We start from the raw sequence: 27,386 nt of genomic DNA, 5'->3' as shown, positions 1-27,386 counted from the left end.
GATTTTTTCCCAATCTGTAGGTTGCTGATTTGTCTTATTGACTATGTCCTTTGCCTCACAGGACTTTCCAGTTTCATGAGGTCTCATTTATCAGTGATAATAGAGATTTATTTATCTTGAACATAGAGCATGAGCCATTGGAGTTCTGTTTAGTAAAATTCCCCCTGTGCCAATGAGTTCAAGGCTTGATAACATTTGGTTGAAAGTCTACTTTATTGAATAGTAGCATGGCAACTCTAGTATGTTTCTTGAGACTATTTGCTTGGAAGACCTTTTTCCATCCTTTTACTCTTGAAATAGTGTCTGTCTTTGTTATTGAGGTGTGTTTCTTGTATGCAGCAAAATGCTGGATCTTGTTTGTGTATCTAGTCTGTTAGCTTAAGTCTTTTTATAGGTGAGTTGAGTCCTAATATATTGAGAAATATTAAAGACAGTTGACTGTCGGTTCCTGTTATGTTTGTTTTTGTAGGTGGCTTTATGTGATTGTGGTTCTCTCCTTTTGGCTTTGTTGTAAGATGCTTAATATCTTGTCTTTTCTTTGGTTTCTTGTCTTACCTTCCTTGTGTTGGAGTTTTTTTTCTAGGATCTTCTGTAGGGCTGGATTGGTAGATAGATACTGTTTGAATTTGGTTTTGTCCTGGAATATTTTGGTTTCTCCATCTATGTTGGTTGAGAGTTTTGCTGGCTATTTGTGCTCTCTTAGAGTCTGCATGCCCTCTGACCAGGCTCTTCTGGCTTTCATAGTCTGTTGAAAAGTCCGGTGTAATTCTGATAGGTCTACCTTTGTATGTTACTTGGCCCTTTTTCCCTTGCAGCTAGGATGGCCAAGCGGTCTAAGGTGCTGTGTTCAGGTTGCAGTCTCCCGTGGAGGCATGGGTGTGAATCCCACTCTTCACATTTTCATTTTCTAGCTAAAAAGATACTATGAGATGAGATAATTCTTCATACCAATTACTCTGGGACCAAAGTTAACAATAATCTAATCCTACAGTGCTTTTGTTCTGTGTCTCCCACTCTTAAACTTAAACATTCTATTTGTATATGCTTTCAAATCAATTCTTATTTTTTAAATTGAATATTTTATTTGTTTACATTTCAAATGTTATCACCTTTCCCTGTTTCTATGAGGATGCTCATCCACCCACCCACCCACTCCTGCCTAGCATTCCTCTACACTGGGGCATCATGCGTTCACAGGACCAAGGGCCTCCCCTCCCATTTATGCCAGATAAGGCCCCTTCAGTTCCTTCAGTCCTTCCCCTAGCTCTTCCATTGGGGTCCCTGTGCTCAGTCTGATGGTTGTGTACACGAGCATCCGTATGTGTATTTGTCAGGATCTGGCAGAGCCTCTCAAGAGACAGCTATAACAGGCTCCTGTCAGCAGGCACTTCTTGGCATTCAAAATAGCATCTGGATTTGTTGTTTACATGTGAGATGGTTCCCCAGGTGGGGCAGTCTCTGGATGGTCTTTCTTTCAGTCTCTGCTTCACTCTTTGTCTCTGCATTTCTTTAGACAGGAACAATTCTGGGTTAAAATTTTTGAGATGGATGGGTGGTCCCATCCCTCAACTGGGGGGTCATGCACAATCTCTGGATATGGTCTCGACAGGTTCTACCTCCCCCTATGTGGGGGGTTTTCAGCTAATGTCATCCTTATGGTGTCCTGGGAGTCTCTTGCTTTCTTGGCATCTGGGTCTTTCTGGTTGTTATCACCACCCAGTTCCCCATACCCCATTGCTATACACCTCTGTTCAATTTCCTGACCCTCTGTAATCTCCTCCTTCTCTTCCCATACCTGATTTTGTCCCTCTTTTTCCCCTCCCCCTCTTCCCTTCCTCCCAAGTTCCTCCCACCCTGTACTTCCCTTGATTATTTTGTTTCCCCTTCTAAGTAGAACTGAAGCATTTGCTCTTCAGTCTTCCTTCCTCTTGAGCTTCATGTGGTCCGTGAGTTGTATTGTGGGTATTCCACACTCTTTGCCTAATACCCACTTAGATGTGAGTACATTACCATGTATGGTCTTTTGCAACTGAATTACCACACTCAGGATGATATTTTCTCTATCCATCCATTTGTCTGCAGATTTTGTGAAGTCATTGTTTTAAATAGCTGTGTAGTAAATCCATTTGGTTCATAACTTGTGTTATTTTCACTGTGTTTCTGTTTAGTTTCTGTTTCTATGATCTGTCCATTGGTGAGAGTGGAGTGTTGAAATCTCCCACCATTATTGTGTGAGGTGCAATGTGTGTTTTGAGCATTAGAAAAATTTCTCTTCTGAATGTGGGTGACCTTGCGTTTGGAGCCTAGCTGTAAAGAATTGAGAGTTCATCTTGGTAGATTTTTCCTTTGATGAGTATGAAGTATCCTTCCTTATCTTTTTTGATAACTTCAGGTTGAAAGTCAGTTTTATTCGATATTAGAATGGCTATTCCAGCTTGTTTTTTGGGACCATTTGTTTGGAAAGTTGTTTTTGAGCCTTTTACTCTGAGGTAGTGTCTGTCTTTGTCACTGAGGTGCATTTCCTGTATGCAACAAAATGCTGGGTCCTGTTTACGTATCCAGTTTGCTGGTCTATGTCTTTTTGTTGGGGAATTGAGTCCATTGATGTTAAGAGATATTAAGAAATAGTGATTGTTGCTTGTGTGGAATTATGTTTGTGTGGCTGTCTTCTTTTGGGTTTGTTGAAAGACGATTACTTTCTTGCTTTTTCTAGGGTGTAGTTTCCCTCCTTGTATTGGAGTTTTCCATCTATTACCCTTTGTAATGGAGAGATATTGTATAAATTTGGCTTTGTCATGGAATATCTTGGTTTCTCCATCTATGGCAATTGAGAGTTCTGCTGGGTATAGTAGCCTGGGCTGGCATTTGTGTTCTATTAGGGTCTGTGACATCTTCCCAGGATCTTCTAGCTTTCATAGTTGCTGGCGAGAAGTCTGGTGTAATTCTGATAGGTCTGCCTTTATATGATACTTGATCTTTTTCCCTTACTGCTTTTAATATTCTTAGTTTGTTTTGTGCATTTGGTCTTTTGACTGTTATGTGACAGGAAGAATTTCTTTTCTGGTCCAATCTATTTAGAGTTCTATAGGGTTCTTTTATGTTTATGGGCATCTCTTTCTTTAGGTTAGGGAAGTTTTCTATAATTTTGTTGAAGATATTTACTGGCCCTTTAAGTTTGAATTTTCACTCTCTTCTATACCTATTATCCTTAGATTTGATCTTCTCAGTGTGTCTTGCACTTTCTGGATGTTTTTGGTTAGGAGCTTATTGCAATTTGCATATTCTTTAACTGTTGTATCATTGTTTTCTATGGTATCTTCTGCACCTGAGATTCTCTCTTCAATCTCTTGTTTTCTGTTGGTGATGCTTGAATCTATTACTCCTGATCATTTTCCTAGGTTTTCTATCTCCAGGGTTTGTCTCCCTTTGTGATTTCTTTATTGTTTCTATTTCCATTTTTATACCCTGGATGGTTTTGTTCAATTTCTTTACCTGTTTGGTTGTGTTTTCCTGTAATTCTTTAAGGGATTTTTGTGTTTCTTCTTTAAGGGCTTCTACCTGTTTACCTGTGTTCTCCTGTACTTTTTAAGGGATTTATTTATGTTCTTCTTAATGTCCTCTATCATCATCATGAGATGAGATTTTAAATCAGAGTCTTGTTTTTCTGGTGTGTTGGGGTAACCAATGTGTTGGCTGAACTGGGTTCTAATGATGCCAAATAGCCTTGGTTTCTGTTCCTTATGTTCTTGCCATTACCTCTTGCCATCTGGTTATCTGTGGTGCTAGCTGATCTTGCTGACTGTGGCTTGTCCCTCTTGTAAGCCTGTATGTCAGCATTCTTGGATAATCAGCTCTCTCTGGGTGGAATTTGGGTATGGAGAGCTGTGGCACAGGGTCAGCTCCAGGGCACATACAGAAACCAGAAGGATCCTATATCTCAGGCTGTTCTTTGGTTTCTGCGTCCTGATGGCTCTGGGCTGGTCCTTCTTGGGCCAGGAATTTGAGCAGAAGTGGTGGTCTCACCTGTGCCTTCAGGTGTGTCAGCACTCCTGGGAGACCAACTCTCTTCATGTGGGGTTTGGGTATGGAGAGCTGTGGCACAGGGTCAGCTCCAGGTTCAGATTGAAACTGGAAGGTTCCTGTGATTCACATCTTGAGGCTGGAAGACACAAGTTTCTGGCCTGGATCTTAACATGGAGATCTTGAGGCATACTGGCTATGAAACACTTTCAAATCAAATGGTGTCTCTTTCTCCCTCTCTTAGTTTCTTTTCTTTAGCATTTTAGTAGTAGTGGTCATTTTATAATGAGATGCTTTTGTGTTTCACTATTATTTGCTATTGTATACTTAAACATTAGGTTCAAGGTTTTAATTGTTTGTAAACAAAGTGTACCTTTTTGTATTTTGCTAATTTAAATAGAATTGAGACTCATTGAAGGTATTGGCCATTCTCTTAACAAAAGGATACAATAGACAATTGATGTTCCGGCCATACAACTACAGGAAGTACTTAGTTGGTGCACAGTAATTGAGTATCCTGCTTTTGAAGGTTACCGATTTTTATTACATTAATTAGCTCGTATGCTCTCTAATGATAAACCTAGAGGTTAGGAAACTTACTACTTATAGTCATATGGGAATTCCTGCTCTGGAGGTGTTGATACACCTCCAGATTTGTACATTTTGGAATTTAAAATTGAGACTATATAGAAAGAGATCATATGAATTTTCAGGAGATGAAAGTATAACTTTGTTCTTGAATATCCCTTTGTGAGGAGAGTTAGAAGACAGCCTTAGATCAATGAATTTCTTAATGTGTTCATATTAAATCATGATTCAGATCCCTTGATTAAAATTCTCCATTAGGTTCTCATCTTATGTACAAGAAAAAAATTCAGACTGATCTTGATAATCATTATGGTTCAGACTTACCTGGTCAGAGGTAGAAATTCTATGAAACTAATAAGGCTTTTTAGTGGGAAAGGGCTGTTTGCAACATGAAAAGAATTGGTTAACTCTACTTTCATACACCCTTTTCTCTGTCATCATTTCCTCCATCATTTCAGTTTGTATTTGAATGGACACGGGGAGTTTTATAATTCTAAGGAAAGAATGAATAAGGAAATTTTGTTTTATAGTCACTCTTGTTTACTGTAGTTTTTGCTAGTTGGTACTGTATAAGACTACTTTCAGGAGCTGCTTCCAGTTGTCCACTCAGCTGGCACAGTCAAATGAGGGTACAGGCTCAGGGCACATATATAGGTATGGACTTAGGGTGGTCACCCTACAAATAAAGAGTTGGGTAATGTAGGAGAAACTTGCAGGCCTTCTGCACAGAGAGATGGGAGATGGAAGCTCTCTCTGGGAGGCAGTTTTTGTTGTTTCTTTGTTTTGTGATAGTACTGGCTAGACCACTGTGATTGTTACTTTGATTTTTTTTCTTCTTGACCCTTGGAAAACTACTATAGATAGTCACTATTATTAAATGCAAAAGACAGGATTGGAGAGATGCCTCAGCAGTTAAGAGTACTGGCCTTTCTTCTAGATGACCTAGGTTCTATTCCAACTACCTCCATGGTGGCTCTCAGTTATCTGTAACTCAAGTTCCAGGTGATACAGTGTCCTTCTTGGCATTTGTGGGTCCCAGCATATACATGGTACACAAACATACAGGCAGGCAAACCAGCCATACACAATAAAAAAAATGATAGAAAACACTTTTTATACAGTCAGTACTTTGCAGTTTAGGTAATTGTTTTGTGTGTGCTCTACATGCTTCAATGTAATATCTGCTGTTCCAAGGAGAAAACTTTTAGGAGATTGGATGTGATCATTTTTCACTTTTACTGGGTTTTGAACATTGCTTTCTAAAGTGATTCCTGTCAGTTTACTTCCATAGGCAGTTATGGAAATTACCAGTTTTTTTTTTTCATGCATTTACCATTGTATTCTTCAACTTCTTGCTGTTTAATGTGTAAATTAGCATTTTCTAGTTAATGGTGGGATTTCTTAATTCTTTTTCCTATTTATTACCACATAGTTATTCTTGTAACTGCCCTTTTGTCATTTATACTCCATTCTCACATGTTGTTATTACTGAATAATTTGTCGTTTTAAAACTTATTTATTGGAATCCTGGTGTTCTAGATATTAACCATTATATTACTTGAATGGTAAATATCTTTCAGTTTGTGGTTTTTCTTTTATTGTTGCATATTTATTTTCATAATGTCAAATTTTTTACTTTAGTATTGACATTTTTACCTGTCTTATGGTTTTGATTATGTTATCCCTATTATGATAACTTATGTTGAATTTATAATTTATTATTTATTGCTGTGTAGCAGATTATTATCAAAATCTATTTTATGAACAGAAAAACATCATTTTTTTTCCTTTTTCTTTCTTTCTTTGAGCGAGAGTATGGAAGCAACAAGGCTGGGGATCCCTCTTCAGAGCCTGGTCTCCCTTAGGCTGAAGTTAAGTTGTCAGGCAGGCGGAGGTTACCTGAAAAAGTATTGCTGGAGGATTTGCCTGTAAAGGTAGTTCATTCCTCTGCAAAAGCAGTGTGTCTCTTCACTGCTGAATGATTTCACCATCTCTCTCGCTACCATTTTTATCTAGGTGTGATTGATTAAATTACTGGCTGTTAATTCATAATCCCTTCTCCCCAAAGCATGAGAATGAGGAGGGGTTGAAAGTAACAACCTTTTTTGGCAACAAGTCTGCATTATGGAGCTGTCTAGGTAGGGACCCCAGCCACTGATAACCTGATTAACATACAAAAGTCTTTTCACTTGGGGAATTTCAGGGATCCTAGAGACTTTTGTGTTAGTAATGGGGACTAATACAAATATAAGAAAAGGTTCTTCTGTCCCCAAGGGATTTACTTCTATCACATGGACCTTATTCATGAGAATAAGGTCCTCTCCCAAAGAGTTTCCAAATATATCACACTGAGGATTGGGACTTCAGTATATAAACTTTGTACAACACTGTCTCACGTTACCTTTATAGTAATTTATGGAAAGGATTCTACACTGTGTCTCAAACAGAAAATAATCCAATCAGTTTGTTTTAATTATTTCTCCTTGGCATAAATTTTGCTTCTGTGATACTGGAAGAAAGAAATCTTTTGATAGTGAGTCTGTGACAGCATTAGTTAAGAAGGAGAATATTGGAAGAAGAGCAAGGTTGCAGATGTGGTCTTGAGAGGTTTTCTTCATGTATCAGTTGACTTACAGATATGTATCATGTAGATACATGTCTACAAATATTGTAAATTTATTTTAATGGACTTAGAACAGTTCTACATTAGATATATTTAGATTTTTTAAACTAGTGCATATGATCTGTTCCTACTTCTAGTCTTTGCATCTATACTTTCTGTTCTCTAAGTTAGTCAAAGGCTGATTTTATTAGCCTCTCTGGAACTGTGAAGAATCTCTCTGTTCTTTCATATTTGGCAATAATTGTCTTCACATTTACTTTATAGAGTCTTCTTTGGTGGAACCTACAGGCGGAGAGGAAGCACAGGATTCATAAGATGGCGGGCGGGTGAGTGATTGAGAATTTGGGGTAGAACTTGGTAGTGGTTCTTTTTTATAATAGTAGGAGTAAAACATTTGGACATTAAAATTGTCTGAGTGAAAACTAAAAGAACAGTAGATGGTATTAAGGCTTTTAAATGCACGTTTACATGGAAAACCTAGTTTGCTACATATGCTATGATTTTCTCGCATTTCGTAGTGATTTGGTATAGAGCCAATATTTTGGAGCATCAGTGAGCAAATAGTATTTACCAAAGTAGATGTTTTGTTGGCGACGGTGGTCAAAGATATATCATTTTATTGGGGTTTGGACTTTTCTGTTTCAATAAAAATTTAGTTCTGTAGCAAAAAATCAGTTCTTTTAAGCAAATAAGTTTCTAGAACCAGAATTCAAGCTAGACTAAAAGAAAATACTAAAGTCTCTAATTTATATGAACATAAATAAAATAATCATGATATTTCATTTAGAAGGAAAGTGATCAACTTTTCTATGTTATACAATATATAAGTTGAAAAGGAATTTTGGACAGTAATTCAACCTTACAGCAATAATATAAACAAAGGGGAAAAGATGGTCCTGGAAGGAAAGCCCACCCATGGGCTAGAGTGACAGCTCTAGCAGGCCAGCTGTGGTGGATAGTCTAGTAGGCCTGCTTGTTCACATAACTTGAAACACTCCTGGTTTACTCATGAGTTACTGCTTTGTTTTTGTTTTTTGTTTTTGTTTTACTTCACAGGGTGTTTCTTTTGTAAAATGGGGCTGATTATAATACTGAAAAAGAAAATGTTTCTAGGCATTTTTCCAAACTAAACCTTGCTCCTTTTTTTTCTCCTCCTTTTTTTCTGTTTTGTTATAAACATAAACATCCTCCCTTTTTTTCTGTTTTGTTATAAACATAATAGAGCCCTAGTAACTTTGAAAAGGTGAGTAAGCACACTAGAACATGTAATTATTTTACACTTAATTGGAGTTCTTGAAAATGCAAGCAATTTGCACACGGTAAAATGTAAACACTGACTTCTCTTGGTTACCAGGTACATTATTTTAGAGAAGCCAGTTTTTTTAGTATAACCCTTGACGAAAACCTACTGCCATGTAGGAAAGAAATTAACATTGCTATAGTCCTCTTAAACATATTAGTGACTGTATCTCTAAAACCCTTTACTCAGAGTCAGCCTGTGAGTATCAGCATCTTTTTAAAATTTAATTTTATTTTTTTACTTGGTCACTTTACATCCTACTCACTGCCTTCCCTCCTGGTTATCCCCTCCCATAATCCTCTCATCTTCCCTCCTCTTCTTCTCTGAGCTGGTTAGCCCCCCCCCCCCCCTTCGCCCCCCATCACTCTACCTGGCACTTCAAGTTTCTTGGAAGCTAGGCACTTCCTCTCCCACTGAGGCCAGACAAGGCCACCCAGCTAGTAGAACATATCTCACCTGCAGGAAACAGCTTTTAGGATAGCCCCTGTTCTAGTTGTTTGAGACCCACATAAAGACCAAGCCACACACCTGCTACATATGATCAGGGAGATCTATGTCCAGCCCGTGTATGTTCTTTGGTTGGTGCTTCAGACTCTGAGAGCTCCAGGGGTCCAGGTTAGTTGACTCTGTTGGTTTTCCTGTGGAGTTCCTTTGGGACTTACAATTCTTACTCCTATTTTTTTCATTAGAGTCCCCAAGCTCCACCTACTGTTTGGCTGTGGGTGTTTGAGCAGCTGCTGGGTGGTGGAGCTTCTCAGAAGACAGCCATGGTCCTGTCTGCAAACAGTATCATTAATAGTGTCAGGGATTGGTGCTTGCCAATGGGATGGGTCTCAGATTGGACCAGTTATTAGTTGGCCATTCCCTCAGTCTCTGCCCCATCCCCTGGGCTTGCATTTCTTGTAGACAGTATAAATTTTGGGTTGCTGCTTGCTCCTTTCCTTTAAGGCGTGCACCACCACTGCCTGGCTGGGTTGCAGCATTCTTAATGACAGTATACTAAAGATTAACCGAAAGAAGCCTGGAGAGACAAATGGCCTCCTAAAAGAGGCTACTGGAGAAATTGTCACTTACGGACTTTAAAGGCTTTTGACTTATGATGAAGTAATTTTATAATAATTTTATTCCTTTTCTCGTCTTTAGTGAGCCCATAAAAATTTCTTTACATACTTTGTAAATCAGCCTATAAGAGTGCTGATTTTTTCCCCCAGCTTTTATTTCTGAATGCATTTGACAAAGTGATTGATTGTTTTTTAAAGCATGCTAGTTACCTCCAAGTTTTGTGCTTTGGACAAGAAAAAATTTATGTGAACTACAGTGTTTGAGAATCAGGAGAGCACGAATTAATAAAATACTTATTGACACTTTTGAATATATAAATTTTGTATTATAGTTGGAAAATATTCATTTAATGGAGTTATAAAGTATTTCCTCTTTGCAGTGCTGTGCAGTGCTGTTCATAGGTTCCTTTCCCCACTGATGAATATACAGAAGTGCATGTTCATGATTTCATTGAGAGGGCAGTTTAGGAAGGAGACAAGCCTGTAAGATAACTTACTATTGGCATACACTGAATAAAGTTGGACAGAGGAGGCCAACAGCTGTTCACTGTGCTGGAATGACAGAGATAAAGAAGTTTTATCTTAAATTTTATTTTCTTTCTCTTACTAATTTTAAAATTAGCATACAAAACACCGTTTCATACTAGGGGCTTGCATTTTAACTTGGTGTAATCTCGTTTGCTAGTTCTTGGTGGTGTTCTAGAGGTCTTTTATCTTCTTTGGTATATTTATTTCTAGGTATTTTACTGTTTTTGAAGCTTTTGTGTGTGAGATCATTTTTCCTATTTTTTTCTCAGCATGTTTAGTATTAATATGTAGAAAAAGTAGTGGGTTTTGTGTGACTTTTTTTTTTTTATCTACTTCTACTTTGCTAAAATAATTTATAGATCAAAGAGATCTTTTATCACATTTTTAGTGTGTATAAAGTATAGGATTATATATCTGCAAATAGGAATAATTTGAGTTTTCCCTTTTTTCTTTGCGTGTCTCTTATTTTTTCTTGCCTTCTATGATGGAGTTATTGAAGCATTGTACTAAGAGTGGGGAGAACGGATGCCCTTGTCTTGTTCCTGATTTTAGAGAAAATACATTTTTTTCCTGTTTAGTATAATGTTGGCTGCATGTTTGCTATATATACACTTTATTATGTTTGGGGCTATTTTCTTTCTAATTTTAATATTTTTATTATAAAAGGGGTCTTTTATATTATTTGAAATGATCATATGATTTCTGTCTCTGAGTCTATTTGCATGTTGTAGTTGTATAAGACCTATTTTATTGATTTGTATATTATAAACCATCCTTTTCCTTTGAATGAAACCTTCTTGATATTAGTAGGGAATCTTGAAATTGAATTGTTGAATTCCTTTTGTAAGTATTTTATTGAAAATGTTGGAAGGCCAAAGTGTAGGTGCTTTGGTCCTTCTTAGAAGGTGAACAAAATACTCACAGGAACAAATATGGAGATAAAGTGTAGAGCAGAGACTGAAGGAAAGGCCACCCAGAAAGGACTGAAGGAGCTGAAGGAAGAACAATAATATCAACCAACTAGACCCCTCAGAGCTCCCAGGGACTAAGCCATTCAACAAAGGAGTACTCATGGCTCCAGCTGCATATGTAGCAAAGGATGGCCTTGTCCAGCATCAATGGAAGGAGAGGTCCTTGGTCCTGTGAGGGCTTTATAGATGCCCCAGTATAGGGGAATCCAGGGCTGGGATGTGGGTTTGGGTGGTTGGGTGGAAGAACACCTTCATAGAAGCAGGGAGAGGGAAGATGGGATGGGGGATTCCAGAAGGGGGGAACCAGGAAAGAGGATAACATTTGAAATGTAAATAAAGGAAATATACAATAAAAAAGAAAAAAAAAAAAGAAAATGTTGGTGCCTATATTCATTTAGAAAACTTAGTGTGTAATTTTCTTTTTTTTTGTTCCATCCTTCTCTGGTTTGGATATCTTTATAATACTTGTTTTTTAGACTGAGTTTGGTACCATTCTTCCACTTCTTGTTTTATGGAATAGTCTGAAGAAGACTTGGTGTTAGTTCTTTAAAGATCTTGCAGAATTGACCATCCATCTAGTACTGGACTTTCTTTTGTGGGAGACGTTATTCATCTAGTTGCTCATTACAGATAGATCTGTTTGTTTTCAAGTTTCTGGTTTAATTTTTGTAAGTTGTGTATATGTAGAAATTTCTCCATTTTTTTCTTTTAGATTTTCCAGTTTTGGAGATATGTATGATTTTGAACTATTTCCTAAAGAGCCTTAAGATTTAATTTTATCTTGTAATATGCCTATTTTCACCATTAGTTTTATTAATTTGGTTCTTTTTCATTGCTTTAGTTAGAGGCTTGTGGATCTCAAATGTTTTAGTAAGTTATATTTTGATTTTATTCTGGGGATTTCTAAATATTTTCTTCCTAATTTTAAAAATGATTTATTGATAAATCAGAATTATATTATTCAATCTCTATATCTTTGTATAGTTTCTGTAGTTTCTTTCTGATTTCTAGTTTTATTCCTTTATGATCTGATATGACACAGGAAATATTCTGATTTGCTTTATATTTGTTTAAGTTTGTTTCATAGCCTAAGATAATGGTCTGTTCTAGTAAAGGCCAATGGGCTTCCGAGAAAAAATATATACTGTAATTGGATGGAATATTCTATAGATGTCAGTTAAGACCATTTGATCTATAGTATAGTTGATCTCTCAAGTTGCTTTGTTAATTTGTTTTGTACAGGTGAACTATCTATTGATGATAGTTAAAATTACCTGTCATTATTGTTTTAGAGTTGTCTGCCATGTTAGTTTTGTCTAGTTGTGTTTGTTTTATGCAGTAGGGTATACCAATGACTGTTGTATACATACTTGCAATCAGTTTTATTATTTCTGTATTAATGTATAATGACCTTTATTTTCTTATTTTTTCCTTATTTTAAAAATGTTGTATCCATGTGCACATGTATGCATGGGTACATGCCTGTGGAGAGTAGAGGAGAGTGGGCTGTTCTTCCATGGATCTGCCTGATTCCCTTGGTGCAGCATCTCCCACTAGCTCACAAAGTTTGGCTACACTGGTGACTACTAAGATCCAGTTTCTCCTCACAGCCCACTCTTTCCCCCCAGCACTGAAGTTCCAGGTATGCTTACATGGGTGCTAGAGATCTCAACTCAGAACAATTGTGCTTATACAGGAATCACTTTTAGCCACCGAGCCATCTCTCTAGCCTCTTCTTTATTTCTTTTGACTAATTTTGAGATAACTTTTGTCAGGTATGAGGATAGTCACCCATGCTTGTCAGCTTCCATTTGCTTGATATAGTGGGACTTAGTTTTCTACCTTCACTCTGGGTATTTCTTTGCCAATAAAGTATGATTATTGTAAACAATAAATAGAAATAGTTAAGATACTCTATTATTTTTAATTATTATATTTTTTGTGTGTTTGTGCATGGATACATATGCATGCATGCACACACATGTGTCTTGCTCATGCATGTATGTGCTATCACATACCAGTGGGAGTCAGGGAATGGGATTTGGGAGTTTATTTTCTTCCTGTACTGTATGAGCCTTGAATATCAAACTCAGATCATCAGGCTAAGTGCAAGGAACCTTTGCCACCTGAACCATTTTGCTGGCCTGGATTTTGTTCTAATCCAGTGAGTTAATCCAGAAATAGGCAGCATTTATAGGTTATTGCTGAGATGTTTGTCAGTTCCCTCAATTTTTTTCCTCAAAGTTTTTTCATTCTTTTTTTGTTCTATTCTTTCTCTGGTCATATAAGAAGTTTTCTGGTTCAGGGAGTTGGGCATTATTCATTCCTAATGCTCATTTACTATTTCCATTTCTTTCATTATTTCATTTTTATTCGTTCCTTGCATCTCTTTTGGGGACGGGCTGCCTTCTCTATGTATTAGATCCTTGTATGTGTTGTCTGAGCTGCTGGCTTAGTAGCTTGGAATTGCTTACTGTAAGCCTTTCCTTAGCTGATCTTTATTTCAATTTTAAAGGAAAATTTTGCTAGATACAGTAGTTCTGGTCAGCAGTTTACTTTCAAGACTTGAAATAAAAAAAGTTAACTTTTAGGATATTTGCTGAAAAATTGATGTAATTCTGATGAGTTTGCCTTCATAAGTGAGTTCTCATTTTCGCATCACTTTTCATATTATATCTTTGCTTCAGTATTCTTAGCATTGTGGAGAGGTTCTTTAGCTGTAGTCATGTCTCTTAAGGGTTATAAATGCTTCTTGTGCTTGGATGCTGTTTCTTTTCCTAGATTGGTGAACTCTATTACAATCTCAATGAAGAGTTTTTTTTGTTTTTTTTTGTTTTTTTTTTGAGAGAAACTTTTTTTTTTAAGATTTATTATATGTAAGTATACCGTAGCTGTCTTCAGACACTCCAGAAGAGGGCGCCAGATCTCGTTATGGATGGTTGTGAGCCACCATGTGGTTGCTGGGATTTGAACTCTGGACCTTCATAAGAGCAGTCGGGTGCTCTTACCCACTGAGCCATCTCACCAGCCCGAGTTTTTTTAAAGATAGCTTTAGTTTTTATTTTGATTCTTTTTGCACTTCCATAGATTCTTAGGTAAAGTTCGCTCTGTCAGACATCTGCTGTATTTCATTGTCTTTGGATTGGCTTATGTTGAAGGCCTGTGACTTTTTCTTTTTAGGACTCATCTTGCCTTGCTTTTTCATGTTCCCAGTGATGCTGAGTTGGAATTTTCACATCTGTTAGATGGCTATCTTCAGGTTATTTTGAGAGTATTCTTATTGAGTAGGCTTCTCTTAGTGGCTTAGTTCCTTGTGCCACTCACACACAGATGAGAAAACAATTTGTAAGAGCAGCAGCATCAAATCAAAACACATACAGAAATATATATGGAGTCAGTTGATTACAGGGGGAAAACAACAAAACTAAAGTAAGGTATGTCATTGATGATTAATTTTTTTTTTAAAGGACAGAGGTAGGGAAAAAGAAAGAAGAAAGATCACACAAAAGGGAAAAAGAAATGAGAAGGATCTTAGAAAGTTGGTGAAAAAAGAGGATTGTCTAAAACCCCCTAACTGCCCAATAAAGTAAACAAAACCAAGGAGTGTTAACAAGGTGAGCATTCCTGTACTCATTCTAGGAGCGTCTCTTTCAGGGTGCCAGGAGCTGCTGCTTGCCTTGCCTCCCCAGAGAACCTGGGCTCTACAGAGATTGTCCCCGTCTGCAGGTCCCTATTACACTCTGGGTGGCTAATCCTTAAAACAGACTGACTTCCAGAGTGGTTGTACCAGCTTGCAGTCCCACCAACAATGGAGGAGTGTTTCTCTTTTTCCACATCCTCACCGTTGTCACCCATGTTTTTGAACTTAGCTGTTCTGACTGGTGTGAGGTGGAATCTCAGGGTTTTGATTTGCATTTTCCTGATGACTAAGGAAATGTTGAACATTTCTTTAAATGCCTCTCAGCCATTCGAGATTCCTCAGTTGAGAATTCTCTGTTTAGCTCTGTACCCCATTTTAAAATAGGGTTAATTGGTTCTCTGGAGTCTTTAACTTCTTGAGTTCTTTGTATATTTTGGATATTAGCCCTATATTGTATGTAGGGTTGGTAAAGATCTTTTCCCAATCGATTGGTTGCGCTTTTGTCCTATTGACAGGGTCTCTTGCCTCACAGAAGCTTTTCAATTTTGTGAGGTCCTTTTTTTTTTCCTTCCAGTTCTGACCTGTCACAGTGAATGCATTGTTATACCACCTCCCCCAGTGGGATTTAAGCCTTGTGCTAACTTTGGGCCTCTCTTATGGAAAGAGCTGTTAGGCTCTTCATTGGATTACTTTATATAAGAGGTTTGGTTTCAACGCCCTTTCTGTGGAACTGGGGCTCTGTCCTTGGGGATCTATTTTTCTTCCCCCCCCCAACCCCCAATCCCTCTCTATATTCCTGTATTCCTGTTTTACTTTGTTTCTCCTCCTTCCCTCTTGCAACCTGGGCTGGCCTGGAAATTTGGGCAACCTTCCTTCTTCAGCCTCTAGAGTGCTGAAGTAGAGGCGTGAGCTAGCACACAGCCCGCCTTGTCCTTGTGTTCATTCTTTCTCATTGTTCTATCACTTCTCTTGTGACTTGTGCTTCTCTTTATCTAGGGAGAGGATGAAAAACTCAGAAATCAATGGTGGTAATTGCACAATTTTGGGAATGTATTAAAATCATGAATGATTGTATTCTTTAAAGAATGTAAATTGGTTCTTAAACAGTGGTTTGGAACTTAACTCAAAACTACTTGTAATAGTCTTGTGGTAGAACGAGTTCTGTAGGAAGACACAGGTTTACATTCTGCTCTACAGTTGGGTTTGAAAGTAGATTTCTTGATCTATATAATATTTAGGCAAAAACTGTAAGAATGATTTGGAGTAACTCAGGTGAATTAACTGGGAAGAATACAATTATAGGTACCAGCTAAAATGCAGTCAGCTCTGACAGGTGCTTTCTTTTGTCACTACATATAAAGACTTTGCTTAGGTAGGCCAGTGGGTTCTCAACCTGTGGGTTGCAGCCCCTTGGGATGTGTTTAACAGCCTTTTCACAGGTTCATCTAAGACCATGGGAAAACAGAGATATTTGCATTGTGATTCATAACAGTAGCAAAATTAAAGTTAGGAAGTTGCAGTGAAAATGATTTTATGTGAGGTCATCACAATACAGGGGACTTATTAAAGGGCCACAGCTTTAGGAAAGTTGAGAACCACTGCTAAGGACAATTAAAGTGACACAATAACGGTTATTATTAAAAAAATCTTAATTTTTGTGGGGAAAAGATTATTTTGTATTTCATAGTTAGATTATAAATATTTTTTATATTTTAGAATATAATATTTTATAATTTAAATATTTCATGAAACCAGAATTAAATTCTAGTACTTGTTTATATAGGCTTTTTTTCCTGCTTATTTATTTTATAAGTCAGTTTTTCAACTTTTCACTATGTAGAGAGTCTTGTGTTTAATTCCTTTTGGCAACCTGAGGTTAATAACCATAGAACTTTGTAGATACTATCTGTTGTATCTGTTTGCTGTTAGGTTGAAAACCCATTTATTAAGAAAACATTCAAACAAATACTTTAGGAAAAGAGGAGAGTAGACCCAGCGCCCATGCTGTCACTGCCAGTTTCCACATGGGTTAGTTCCTGGCCACTCTTACTTTATCTTCATAGATTCTTACTACTTTTGCCTATTTTCCATCTAATCACTGACACATATTCATATGGAAATTTTATTTCTCTTCAAATGACAAAAATTTAAAAAAATGCTACATTGATCATTCTTTAAACATTAAACTTTTAAAATGAAAATATTTTTTAAAAGCTATAGGTAAAAGTGAAGTTATTCATTAATGAACTCCTATTTTTTTTACATATGTATTTCTCTCTATATTAAGTATGCTTATAGAATAAATTATTATGTAACATCAATTATAATATAAACAAAATGATAGAAGAAAATAGTTTATGCATCCTTCTTATTCCAAATACTCATTTTGTAACTAATAATAATTTACTAGGACCTCATAATTTTATGGTTTTGTTTACTTGTTCCCTACTGAAATAGATACCTTACTTGACTTCCTCATATTTTACATTCCAGATGCATCTCTTCATTGGAGTGCTATTTTATTGACTTTCTTAGCTACTATAAGATATGAAGAGAGCCCTTTCTTACTCAATTCTGAGCTGCTTTGGCTGTCTGTAAATTCTTGGCTTTTTCTGCTGTTTGAATATACATTTTGCCTATGAATCAGTGAATTCCAACTATTTCTTCAAGTGTAGTGTGTTACTTTACATCACTGTAACAAAATACATGAAGCACTTACAAAGAGAAAGAACTTATCATAAATCCTATATAGGAGGAAGGTTGTAGTGAGACTGAGTTAATCACATTCATTTTCCCATCTGATCAGGGTGTCCTACATGATGAAAAAGGCTGCACAGGAAATTGTTTACCTGGAAAAGTAGAGAACAAAGAGAATGTGACTAGAATTCCACAGTCTCCTGTGAGAACACATATCCCATTGACCTAAGGACTTGTCATTAGGTTCCTAGAGCTTGCTAACACTTACCAGTAGTGCCACCTGGGGACAAGCCCTGTAAAACATGGTCTTTAGTGGCATTCAGTAATCAAACTGCAGTTCCCAATACAGAAACTGACTTCTTTAAATATTCTGGTATAATATTTAAAGCCTTTTAATGACTGTCTCATGGTCATTATAAATTTACATCCTCAAAACAGAAACTGTCTTTTTTGGTTAATGTATTCTCTTCTGTCTTTCCTGTGATAAGTCACTAGGCTTCTTTAGGCCACTGTGCTAGAAATGCCCAGATCTTCTGATTTCTAAGCATGTGGTATTCTTTTGTGCTGTTGATTTTATAAATGTGTGTGTTTGTTTGTTTGTTTTTACCAATTCTAGGAATTTTTCTCCTCAAGGAAACTTACAATCTCATGTTGGCTATATATTTCTCTCTGTGATTCTATAAACCCATATATTTTCTGTAGTCAAGACAAGGTAGTTACTGTTCCTTTCTTAATCTAAACCAGATATTCACTGTTACACAGCAGGGTCTTAATAAATACTTACTAAATTTGAATGGGCACTTGTTTCCTTCCTCAGTTGGAAACAGTACACATACATACTATACAGATCATTTCTGAACTGTAAATTTTGATTCTGCTATATTGATAGCTACTATACTGATATTTCTGAAGTATCACTTTTGCTACTGAAAATATAATCGGATTCTTTTTTTGCCAGACTTGATAGGTTAAGGGATTTCAAAGAGAAATAAGGCATCATTTCTAGTTAAAAAAATTGTTTTATATTAGGTATATAAGTGTTTCGTGTGGGCATGCAGTGTCCACAGTGGCTAGGAAAGAGCATCACATCTGGAACGTGGGTGCTAGGAACAGAACTCAGGTCTTCTGCACGTGCTCCTAACTGCTGAGCCTTCTCTCTCATTTCCCCATTTCTGTATTTAAAAGATGGAATTAGGAATTGTAAAGAGGCAGACATCTTCTTTGGCTTTTTGCAGAGGCCATTAAAAACTTCATAAAGGATATCTGATATTTCTAAAGTTCTTTTTAAATTTTTAATTTGGAAAAGTTTATTTACTGACTGTATGTGTATATGTATATATGCATATTGCAGTGTGCATGTGAAGACCACAGGACAACTAATGGGAAATGGATCTTCCTTCTATCATGTGGTCCCTGGGGATGGACCTTACGCTGTCAAGCTTGGCTCAGTGTTCTCCACTGAGCCATCTTGCTATCCCACTAAGAATCTTCTCCATTAAAAAATAGTGCATATCACTGTACTTTTACCTGGGTAGCTACAAAAAGAAAGAGAATTATCAGCAAGGAATTATTGGCAGTTTATAAGGCTGTCTTATTCTGATTAATTTGAACATTCACTTTAGTCAGAATAGTGAAATTTAATTTTAATACTTTTTAAAGTAGAAATTATTTTTAGGTTATATGTTACTTTGCTATCTGAAATAATTGAAAGGAACATTCAGTTATTTTTTTGTGAGGCCTTACAGAAGATAAGGCAAGTTTTGTAGTCTATGCCCTTCAATTTAAAGGAATAAGTGGGTGTTAGCAGTTAGCAGTACTAATATTTTATATAATTTATCATTTACTATAAGAGCAAAGATTTGTGAAACACATTCATTGCTCATATGTACTTAATTACTAGCAAAAGGTGAAAATTGATTAGAATCCCACAGTCTAATACTTTCAGAATGAACTCACAAGAAACAATTGATAGGCTTAACAATGTATTTTATATACATTGATGGAAATGAAAGTGACTTTACATGTTTGATGGTAGCCTAACTTTGGTTTAGGATCAGTCAGGATGGAGTGGTGTATTTTTTTTTTTTTTTTTTTAGTTTGATGGCTAATGGGTATATTATGAAAATATTTTTCTTAGACTCAGTTCTTTCTATCACTGGTAGTTTATTATAAAGTCTGTTACATACCTCATACATAGTATAGGATTTTTCAATCTTCATTTTAAAATCATTGAGATCATTATTACTGTAAGTCATCTAAACTGATGTTACGGGAATTTATTGTTTTGTTCTGGTTATTTTCTTCTTTACTACAGCTGTAAAATGATGTTTTTTAAACCTTAGTTTTACTTTGTAAAACCACCAAGCAAATATGCGCCAAGAATAGATATAAGTGTAAATGAATTTACATTATTCAAAATTCTAGAATTAGACATCTGTCTAATGAATGCTGTTCTAAATGTTGCTAAATGATTAATAGTAATTAAAAGGTTAAATACAAGCTGAAGAAAGCTTTGAATTTTGAAATGTTTGCAACAGCTAGAAATCTGACTGATGCAGACGTTTTTGTCAAAGTTGAAAAAGTTAGAGCTAATTAATTTCTTGGGAGACATATGATGAAATTGTAGGTGTGATAGCATATTTGAGGAACATATGGTGGTTGGGGGCACCTTTCTAATGACTGAGCAGCCAGTTACATAGAGACTTTGCTCTCTCTTTTCTCTCATTTCCATTCTTTGTTTCCATGTATGTTAAAACTGCTTTTGTTTTCCAGAGGTCAGTTTTCAGGATTTAACAGTTTATATTTAAAATGTTTATTATGAACATCTATTCCTCTTCTAAGTGGGCATACATTCTAGCTACATTTTTTAAAAAATACATTTACTCCAGTATATGCATATATTTTAGCTAGTGGTTTTAAATAAATCAAATGAATGGAGACTTGTACTGACCATTTCATCCTGATCACCCTTGAATGAGAACTAAAAATGGTACCATAGAAAGACAGCATAGATATATTTGTTCTTTCTTAGGTGTTAACTTTTTCCCTTTAGTGTATGATAATTTCATATTTATGCTCTTTAAGCATTACTACCTAAGGTTCTTGAATATTGCTTGATAAACCAGATTTGTGGATTGAAGTTATTTTGGGCATTTGTTTATTGAAATGCTATTCTATTCTGTGTATATTTTGTAGAATGTATTTTGAAACAAGACTTATGCAATTAAAGTCTACCTAACAGTGACATATAGCTTATATATTTTTTTATTTTTTAAAGGTTGTATTTTTACCAAAATGCTACATTTGTAAAGTGGCATATAAGTATGAATTTTCTATTATTCAATGATGCCAGAAGTAAAGTAAGAGTTAAGAGTGCAAGAAGTTTATATGTGCTGCAGAGCCAGCTATTGGAGGATTCTATTCACTTCTCAATATTCTGCTGCTAAGGTTGATAAAATGAAAAAGGAAGCAAAGGTTATAAACTTCTAAGTCTTCTGAAATGAATCAAAGCAAAAGTAGCATTTGTATTTAAAATAAATAAAAATGAACAGAAATAAAAATAATATTAAACTTTAAAGGAAAATGATGGGTAAATTCTTTAATTATTTAGTACATATAAAAAATTCCAGTTTTGCTCAAACCTATTGTTCAAATATTATTGTATTTTAAAATATATTTAAAATATTTGCCTATAGTTATGAAATTCTAGCCAAGTCTAGAAGTGCCCACAAATTGGTCTATTTTTTGTACCACACAATTGTTTTTATTTAAATTGAATATCCTGTCAAGAATTTTGATATGAACATCTATTGTAAAAATCTTTATTCTAAATATGTTGCAAGCTATTCCCCTGTCAGTTGATGTGCTTTTAGCCAGTGAGGGCCTGGTGAAATAGTGTAACCTAGCATGGTGTGAACTCAAGTCTGTAGACAAATGGCATGGCGAACTTTGAGATGAGTTACAGTAAAGCATCAGCAGTAGTCACGTAGTGATACAATTTGTACAGTTCGGATCATCAATTAATATCTGAGAACTCAGTTTTAAATACAGCAGAATTCTCTGATGTAATAGATTATCAGTTCAAAAATTAACTTTGGAGACTTATTCTGGAGCTGAAGACTTTAAATAATTTTAAAATGATAAGATTGATAATGATAAGAATCTTCTGAGACAAAAATCTTGAACAGGCTTGTTTACTTTGCAAAACTTAACAAGCATTTAAATAGAGCAAAATAGAACTATAGAGCTACAGTAGCTTTCATTATCAAGTTATAAGTTGGATCATTTTTTCCCTTAAAGTATGGCATTTTTTCCTTTTGCATGGCTAACAGGTGGCATTAAATGAAGAATGGGAGATGACTTTTATTCATTAAGATAGTTTAATTTTGAGTTAGTTTTGAAATTTATAAGTCTTGAATGAACTTATGCCTGAAAAATAAGGATTTGAAAACTAAAAAGGGTTTGAGATCAAGTGCTTGACTGCCTTACTAATAGCGTGGAGAAGTCCACTTTCTTCCCATGGAGCTTTATACATCCTGTCACATAGAAACAGTTTGTCACATGCACTTGTAGCCAGTTTTAGACAGATCATTGATTATATATCATTCAGTCATAAAAGATAATTCTGACATCCTTCTTTGTTTCTTAAATACCTCTATAAAATGGCATATATATTAGCTTGATCAGATCATTATAAACGAGTGCCAAGGAGGCAATTAAAATTTAGTAAACTCCCTGTCTATGATTTCATTTTAATATTTGTGGTTGACATGAAAAGTTTTAAGAACAGATGATCCACAGTCTAGTTTGAGAATAAATGATTATTTTTCCCTCTAGGAATGAAAGATTGATTTGAATAAACATATTGTAGGTCTATCCATTTCACATGATTCACATGCATGCCAGAGTGTCTCAAATTCAGATTTGTTATGAAGATGCTAAATATTCTTTAGAAATATAGGAGTGACTAATTGATTTTATTCATTTCCAGTTGCCAGGTAATCTGAGATAAAATGTTTGATTTTATAAAAATATCTTAGGGTCGTAATTTTTTCTTTTTCTCTTCCTTCTTTTGAGAGAGTATTACTGTGCATCCTTGCTGACTTGGAACTTGCTTTGTAGACCAAGTTGGTCTTGTATTCATAGAGATAAACACATCTCTGCCTCCTAAGTGCTGAGATTAAAGACATGCATGCGTCACCACTTCCATCTGCAGACCTAGTTTCTTAAGGAACAGTTTTGAGATTCGTATTAAAGTCAGTAGTTGAGTCAACAAGAGAGACTCCAGGATAAAGAAATTAAAATTCTCTTTAACTTTTGCTTTAACAAAAGAATACTTACTACTTTCTTAAAATGCTTTCATAATGTATTCTTTAAGGATTTTAATATTGTTTCCCTAAGTAGATGAAATATTTTTAAGCTGACTGATACCTCTTCCTAGGTAGTATTTAGTTTTTAATTGTGTATCAGGCAGAGCTGTATGCTTAGCATGAAAAATTGTATTTAAGTGGTTAAGCTGAATCGGAGTATTTCCCTTTGGTTGTCCTATGTTTTATAGGTTCATCCAAATGTGGTGTTTATGTCAGAAGTTCACTTTTAGGGCAGAATGGTGGTATGTACATGTACTGTTTGTTGTTGTCGTCATTCATTCATTCATTCATTCATGTCTTAGATTTACATGAAAAGTTATTTATTTAGCTTGAATATTTGAAGTTTCTTTTTTCAAGTACAGAGTTCTATGACAGTCTTTACTTTGTTAATCCCACACAAGCTATCATTCCTTTACCTTTGAGTTTGCACTGCATGACCAAGATGCTTGTTAGCGTGTCCTGTATTTGGGAGATAATATCCTATTCCTTAGCTTCTTTAAGATGTTCTTTGTTTGTTTTTTTTTTAAACTTGAAGTGTGTTTGTGTTTCTTTTTCTTTTTCCCCTCTTTCCCTTTTCATTTCATCTAGGTTTCGTGTTTGTTAGTGATATTTATAGATGCCTTTCATTGATCCAGGAAATTCTTTGCCACTAACACTTCTGATGTATTCTTTCTGATATTGTATAACGGGGCAATTAAAAACTTGGGAAAAAATCTTTTGTGTATATACTTTACATTTTATGACCTAATGTTGTTGTTGTTGTTGAAGGTATTTTTATGCTTCTTTAGTTTTTCTCTTTTTTCTGGTTGTCTGATGTGATACTAGATTTCTCTGTTAATTCTTTTCATGTGTTTTTGAGTTCTCAATTGTTCTTGTCTTTCATATTGCTTACTTATTTGATTTGTATGTTTTAGGGGACACAGTTCACATGAGCAATTCAGAGGACAAATTTTGTTTAGTAAGAGGATCTGTTCTCTCCTGCCACCTTGTGGGTCCTAAGGATCAGACTCAGGTTTTCAGCCCTGCTCCAAAGTGCCTGTACCTGCTGAGCTGTGTTGTCAGACCTCATGCTATTTACAGTTTTCTCTTTTACTGATGAAAACTCCAAGTTAGACCTTTAGCTTCATTAACATAAGATAAGCACACTCATGTTTAGCTTATGCTCTGTCTGATAACTGTGACCCTCTGAAATCTTTGAAGGTGCATTGTTTTCATGGTTTGTTATTTCTGTTTCTCATCTTGCTTCTGGCGTCCTAGCTCCTAAGGTACCAGTTTTAAATGCTGCTGATTCTTGTTACTCATTTATCAGTGTTGTAAAAACTCCACATGCATGCTGAAGCATTGCTTCTGGAAGGAATTTCAGGGGACAGGTTCCTTCAGATTTCTTTTTATGTTTTGTCAGTTGATCATATATAACATTACTACCTGTTTGTTTCCTTTTAAAGACTCCTTATTTAGTAAGTATTATTTTCATGACATTGAATTTATAGCCACCAATACTTTTAAGTCATGACTGAATGAAGCTTTTTTTAAATAACACGTATTTTATAGCAGCTTTCTTGCACAGAGAAACATTTTTATTACTTAAACTTATATTGTGGGGACTCTTTTAAACAATGAAGTCACTGAGAGAAAGCAAAACTGTGAAGAGTGTGGCACTAACCATACTTAACAATAGCATTGGTTATAGTAAATAAATGAAAGCAAGCCTGAGTGACACCTCATCCATCCACATCTGGGAATACAGGGGTTATTATGCTTTCAAAGTATTTGCTTTTTTACATGTAAAAGATGACTCTTAGAACAGCTAGAATGTTACTGAATTTTGGATTATAAAAAGTTTTAATGTGTAGATGACTTTGCAAATGCAGAATCCTGGAAAGAAGACTGGCTCTGTGTGCTAGGCATGGTAATAGAAAACCATATGTAGATTTATATGTTTTGAGTTAAGTTACCTCCCCCTTCTCTCCACACTTGGAAAGAAGCTTGATTTTATATCTTTATTATAACTTGAAGGCATTAAAATTCTGGAAACAAAAGCTGGGGGGGGCAGTTGGGTAGATTGGGCAGGCATGAGGACTTGAGTTCTATTCTCAAAACTCACATAAAATGCTGTGTGTGATGGTGTTCCCTTGCAATCCAAATGCTGGGTTAGCACACATGGGAATATCTCTGGATCTTGCTTTACTTAGGAGCTTCAGGCTAATGAGAGTCCCTTTCTCTCATTGTGTAGGTGGATAGTGTTCCTTAGAATGGTTTTCAGGGGTGTTCTCTAACCCTCATATCGCATTTGCACATTGACACAGAAACACACACACACACACCCTAGAAGTACTAAAATCCAAGCTCAAGGGTTGATGTCTTCACTAACTTAAATGATGTGAAATTTATGCTATAAAATCTTGTTTTTTTTTTTTGTTTATTTTTAGCACCAATAAAATACATTTGTAATTCTTATGTGGGAGTTGGTTTGTCCGAATCATCTTACCTAGCATTTTAATTTGCTCATAGTGGACTGTGCCTCTGAACAGCCTACTGAAATACTCTATAAAACTTGTTATTTTGATATATTCTTTAGACTTACACTAAGATAAGACCTTTTGACTCTTACTAATAGGAGAAATAAACTTGCTGATTTTTAAAAGAAATTTATTTATTCATCCTCATAGAGACCATGGTACTCTTCCCCCTCCCCCATCCCAGGACTCTGGCAGATATCCTAGAGATTGCTCCTCTCTGTTTTCCATTCTTTCCCTTGCACTCCCTACATCAAACTTCCCTCACAGCCTACTCCCCTCCTCAGCCCCTCTCCTACCCAGTCTCTTCATCCACCTCTGATATCTATTTCATAAATATATAAGTATAAATAAACTTGTGTTTTTTTAAGTACAAAAATGGTACCTGAAAGCTGGAAGCAGACATCGGTAGTGTTTCTGCCCTCCCTTTTTTCCTGACTCTTTGACCCTTTCTGCCTGTTTCCTTCACTCCCTTTCTCCCAGCCATAGCCACCATGTTACTTTGGGGAAGTATGATGCAATATATGCTTGCTTTTAAAATACAATTATTTAGAAGAATTATTTTATATATACATGAGTATACATGAGTAAGTGCCTGCAGAAGCTATAGACTTTGAATCTACCACAGCTGTAGTGGTAAGCTTCCTGACGTAGGTATTGGGAACTGAACTTACGTCCTCTGCAAAAGCAGAATGACTCTTAATGCTTATATCATCAAAGTTGTGAGAAGTAATAATGCATCTTGGGGTTTGGTTTATCCACTGTCACATATAGCAAGCTATTCTGGGAATATTGTGAATTAAAACAGTCAGAATCCTTGCCCTCATGAGAGAGTTCCTCATCTTCCTCCTCCTTTTAATGGTTTATTTTGTTTTGCCTGTATGTATGTCTGTATGTGTATAGTGCCATATGTGTACAGTGCCCAGAAGAGGGCATCCGGTCTTCTTAAACTAGAGTGAGCAGGTGATTATGAACTGCCATGTGTTTCCTGGGAGCTAAGCTCCAGTCCCCTGTAAGAGCAGCAAGTGTTCTTAACCACTGAACCATGTGTCCAGCCCCATGAAATACATTTCTTAATCTTAGCACTTGAGCCGAATAAGGAGACTGTTTTGTGGACTTTGATATATCTCTGTTTCCTCCTTCGTCCAGCTGCAGAAACAAAAATATATGGAAATACTGCTAGCTGTCCATTGAGTGTGAAAAGCAAAATCATCACTGTTGGTCATGTATTGCTCTTGACAGTAAAATGAGATACAGAGACATAAATTCAACAACTAATGTAATTCTTACTAATTATAATAATTAAAAATTTGATAAAACTTAAGCCAAATGAATTTGGAAAACATATAGATAAATTTTTTTATTGAATATACTTTAAATATTTGATGTTAGAAGGAATGGAAGAAATTATTCGCTTTAAGGTCATGCAAGTGATAATACACTATACAGGTTAGCACCTTCTTTATAGTGTAAGACTTCAGTTTTAATAAATACCGTTGGACAATAGTCAGAAATAAGGCAATTCTTACAAAAGGACCTACATAGTCTATTTCTATAATTCCACTGAAGTGGAAGGGTCAAGAACAACATATAAGTACATAGACAATAAATCAAGACAAATTATAAATTAACTGTTATGCTTTTAACGTAAGAAGACTCATTGTTACACTGACATTGATAAAGGCCCCCGTGGCATCTTCATCTTAGTTTTAGAGGGTCTCTGTAGTGTCTCAGCATTCCTGTTGTGATAGCACAGTCAGCTGCCTAAGCTTCTGGCTGTTGAAGAGCTGGAGCTTCTGGAGTGGACAGCAGAGTCGGTGGGGTTCTTGAGAAGTCGGACTGCATGATGAAGCATTCATATGCTCTACAAGGAAGCATTCACTTCTGTTTAATCTTGTTAACGTAACAAGATTGGTTTACAAAAGAACAACAATCAAACACACAACGTTAAATGGCATGTTTCCCTCAAATCTTTCCCCTCAGAGCTCAAGGAACTCCATAGAAAGTGTTAGAGCCAGAGGGGATGGAGGACCCCAGAGGGGATGGAGGACCCCAGAGGGGATGGAGGACCCC

General features: G+C 35.9%; 1 protein-coding gene across 3 annotated transcripts in view; it reads left to right on the top strand.

Moving 5' to 3' along the window:
* The window catches only part of Akt3 (AKT serine/threonine kinase 3), a 241,042-nt gene that overhangs the window by 33,502 nt on the left and 180,154 nt on the right, over positions 1-27,386 (top strand). The window contains exon 2 of one of the 3 annotated variants that reach the window (XM_029481052.2): positions 7,496-7,557. The exons of the other annotated variants lie outside the window; for them this stretch is intronic. The gene's annotated coding sequence lies outside the window, so the exon portion shown is untranslated. The remainder of the gene's footprint in view (positions 1-7,495; positions 7,558-27,386) is intronic. 3 annotated transcript variants of the gene reach the window in all.

The sequence above is a fragment of the Mus caroli genome, unplaced genomic scaffold, assembly GCF_978045245.1.
Source record: "Mus caroli unplaced genomic scaffold, Mus_caroli_1 scaffold_1, whole genome shotgun sequence".
In the NCBI taxonomy this organism is placed as follows: Eukaryota; Metazoa; Chordata; class Mammalia; order Rodentia; family Muridae; genus Mus; species Mus caroli.
This window is presented reverse-complemented; position numbering and strand designations above follow the sequence as displayed.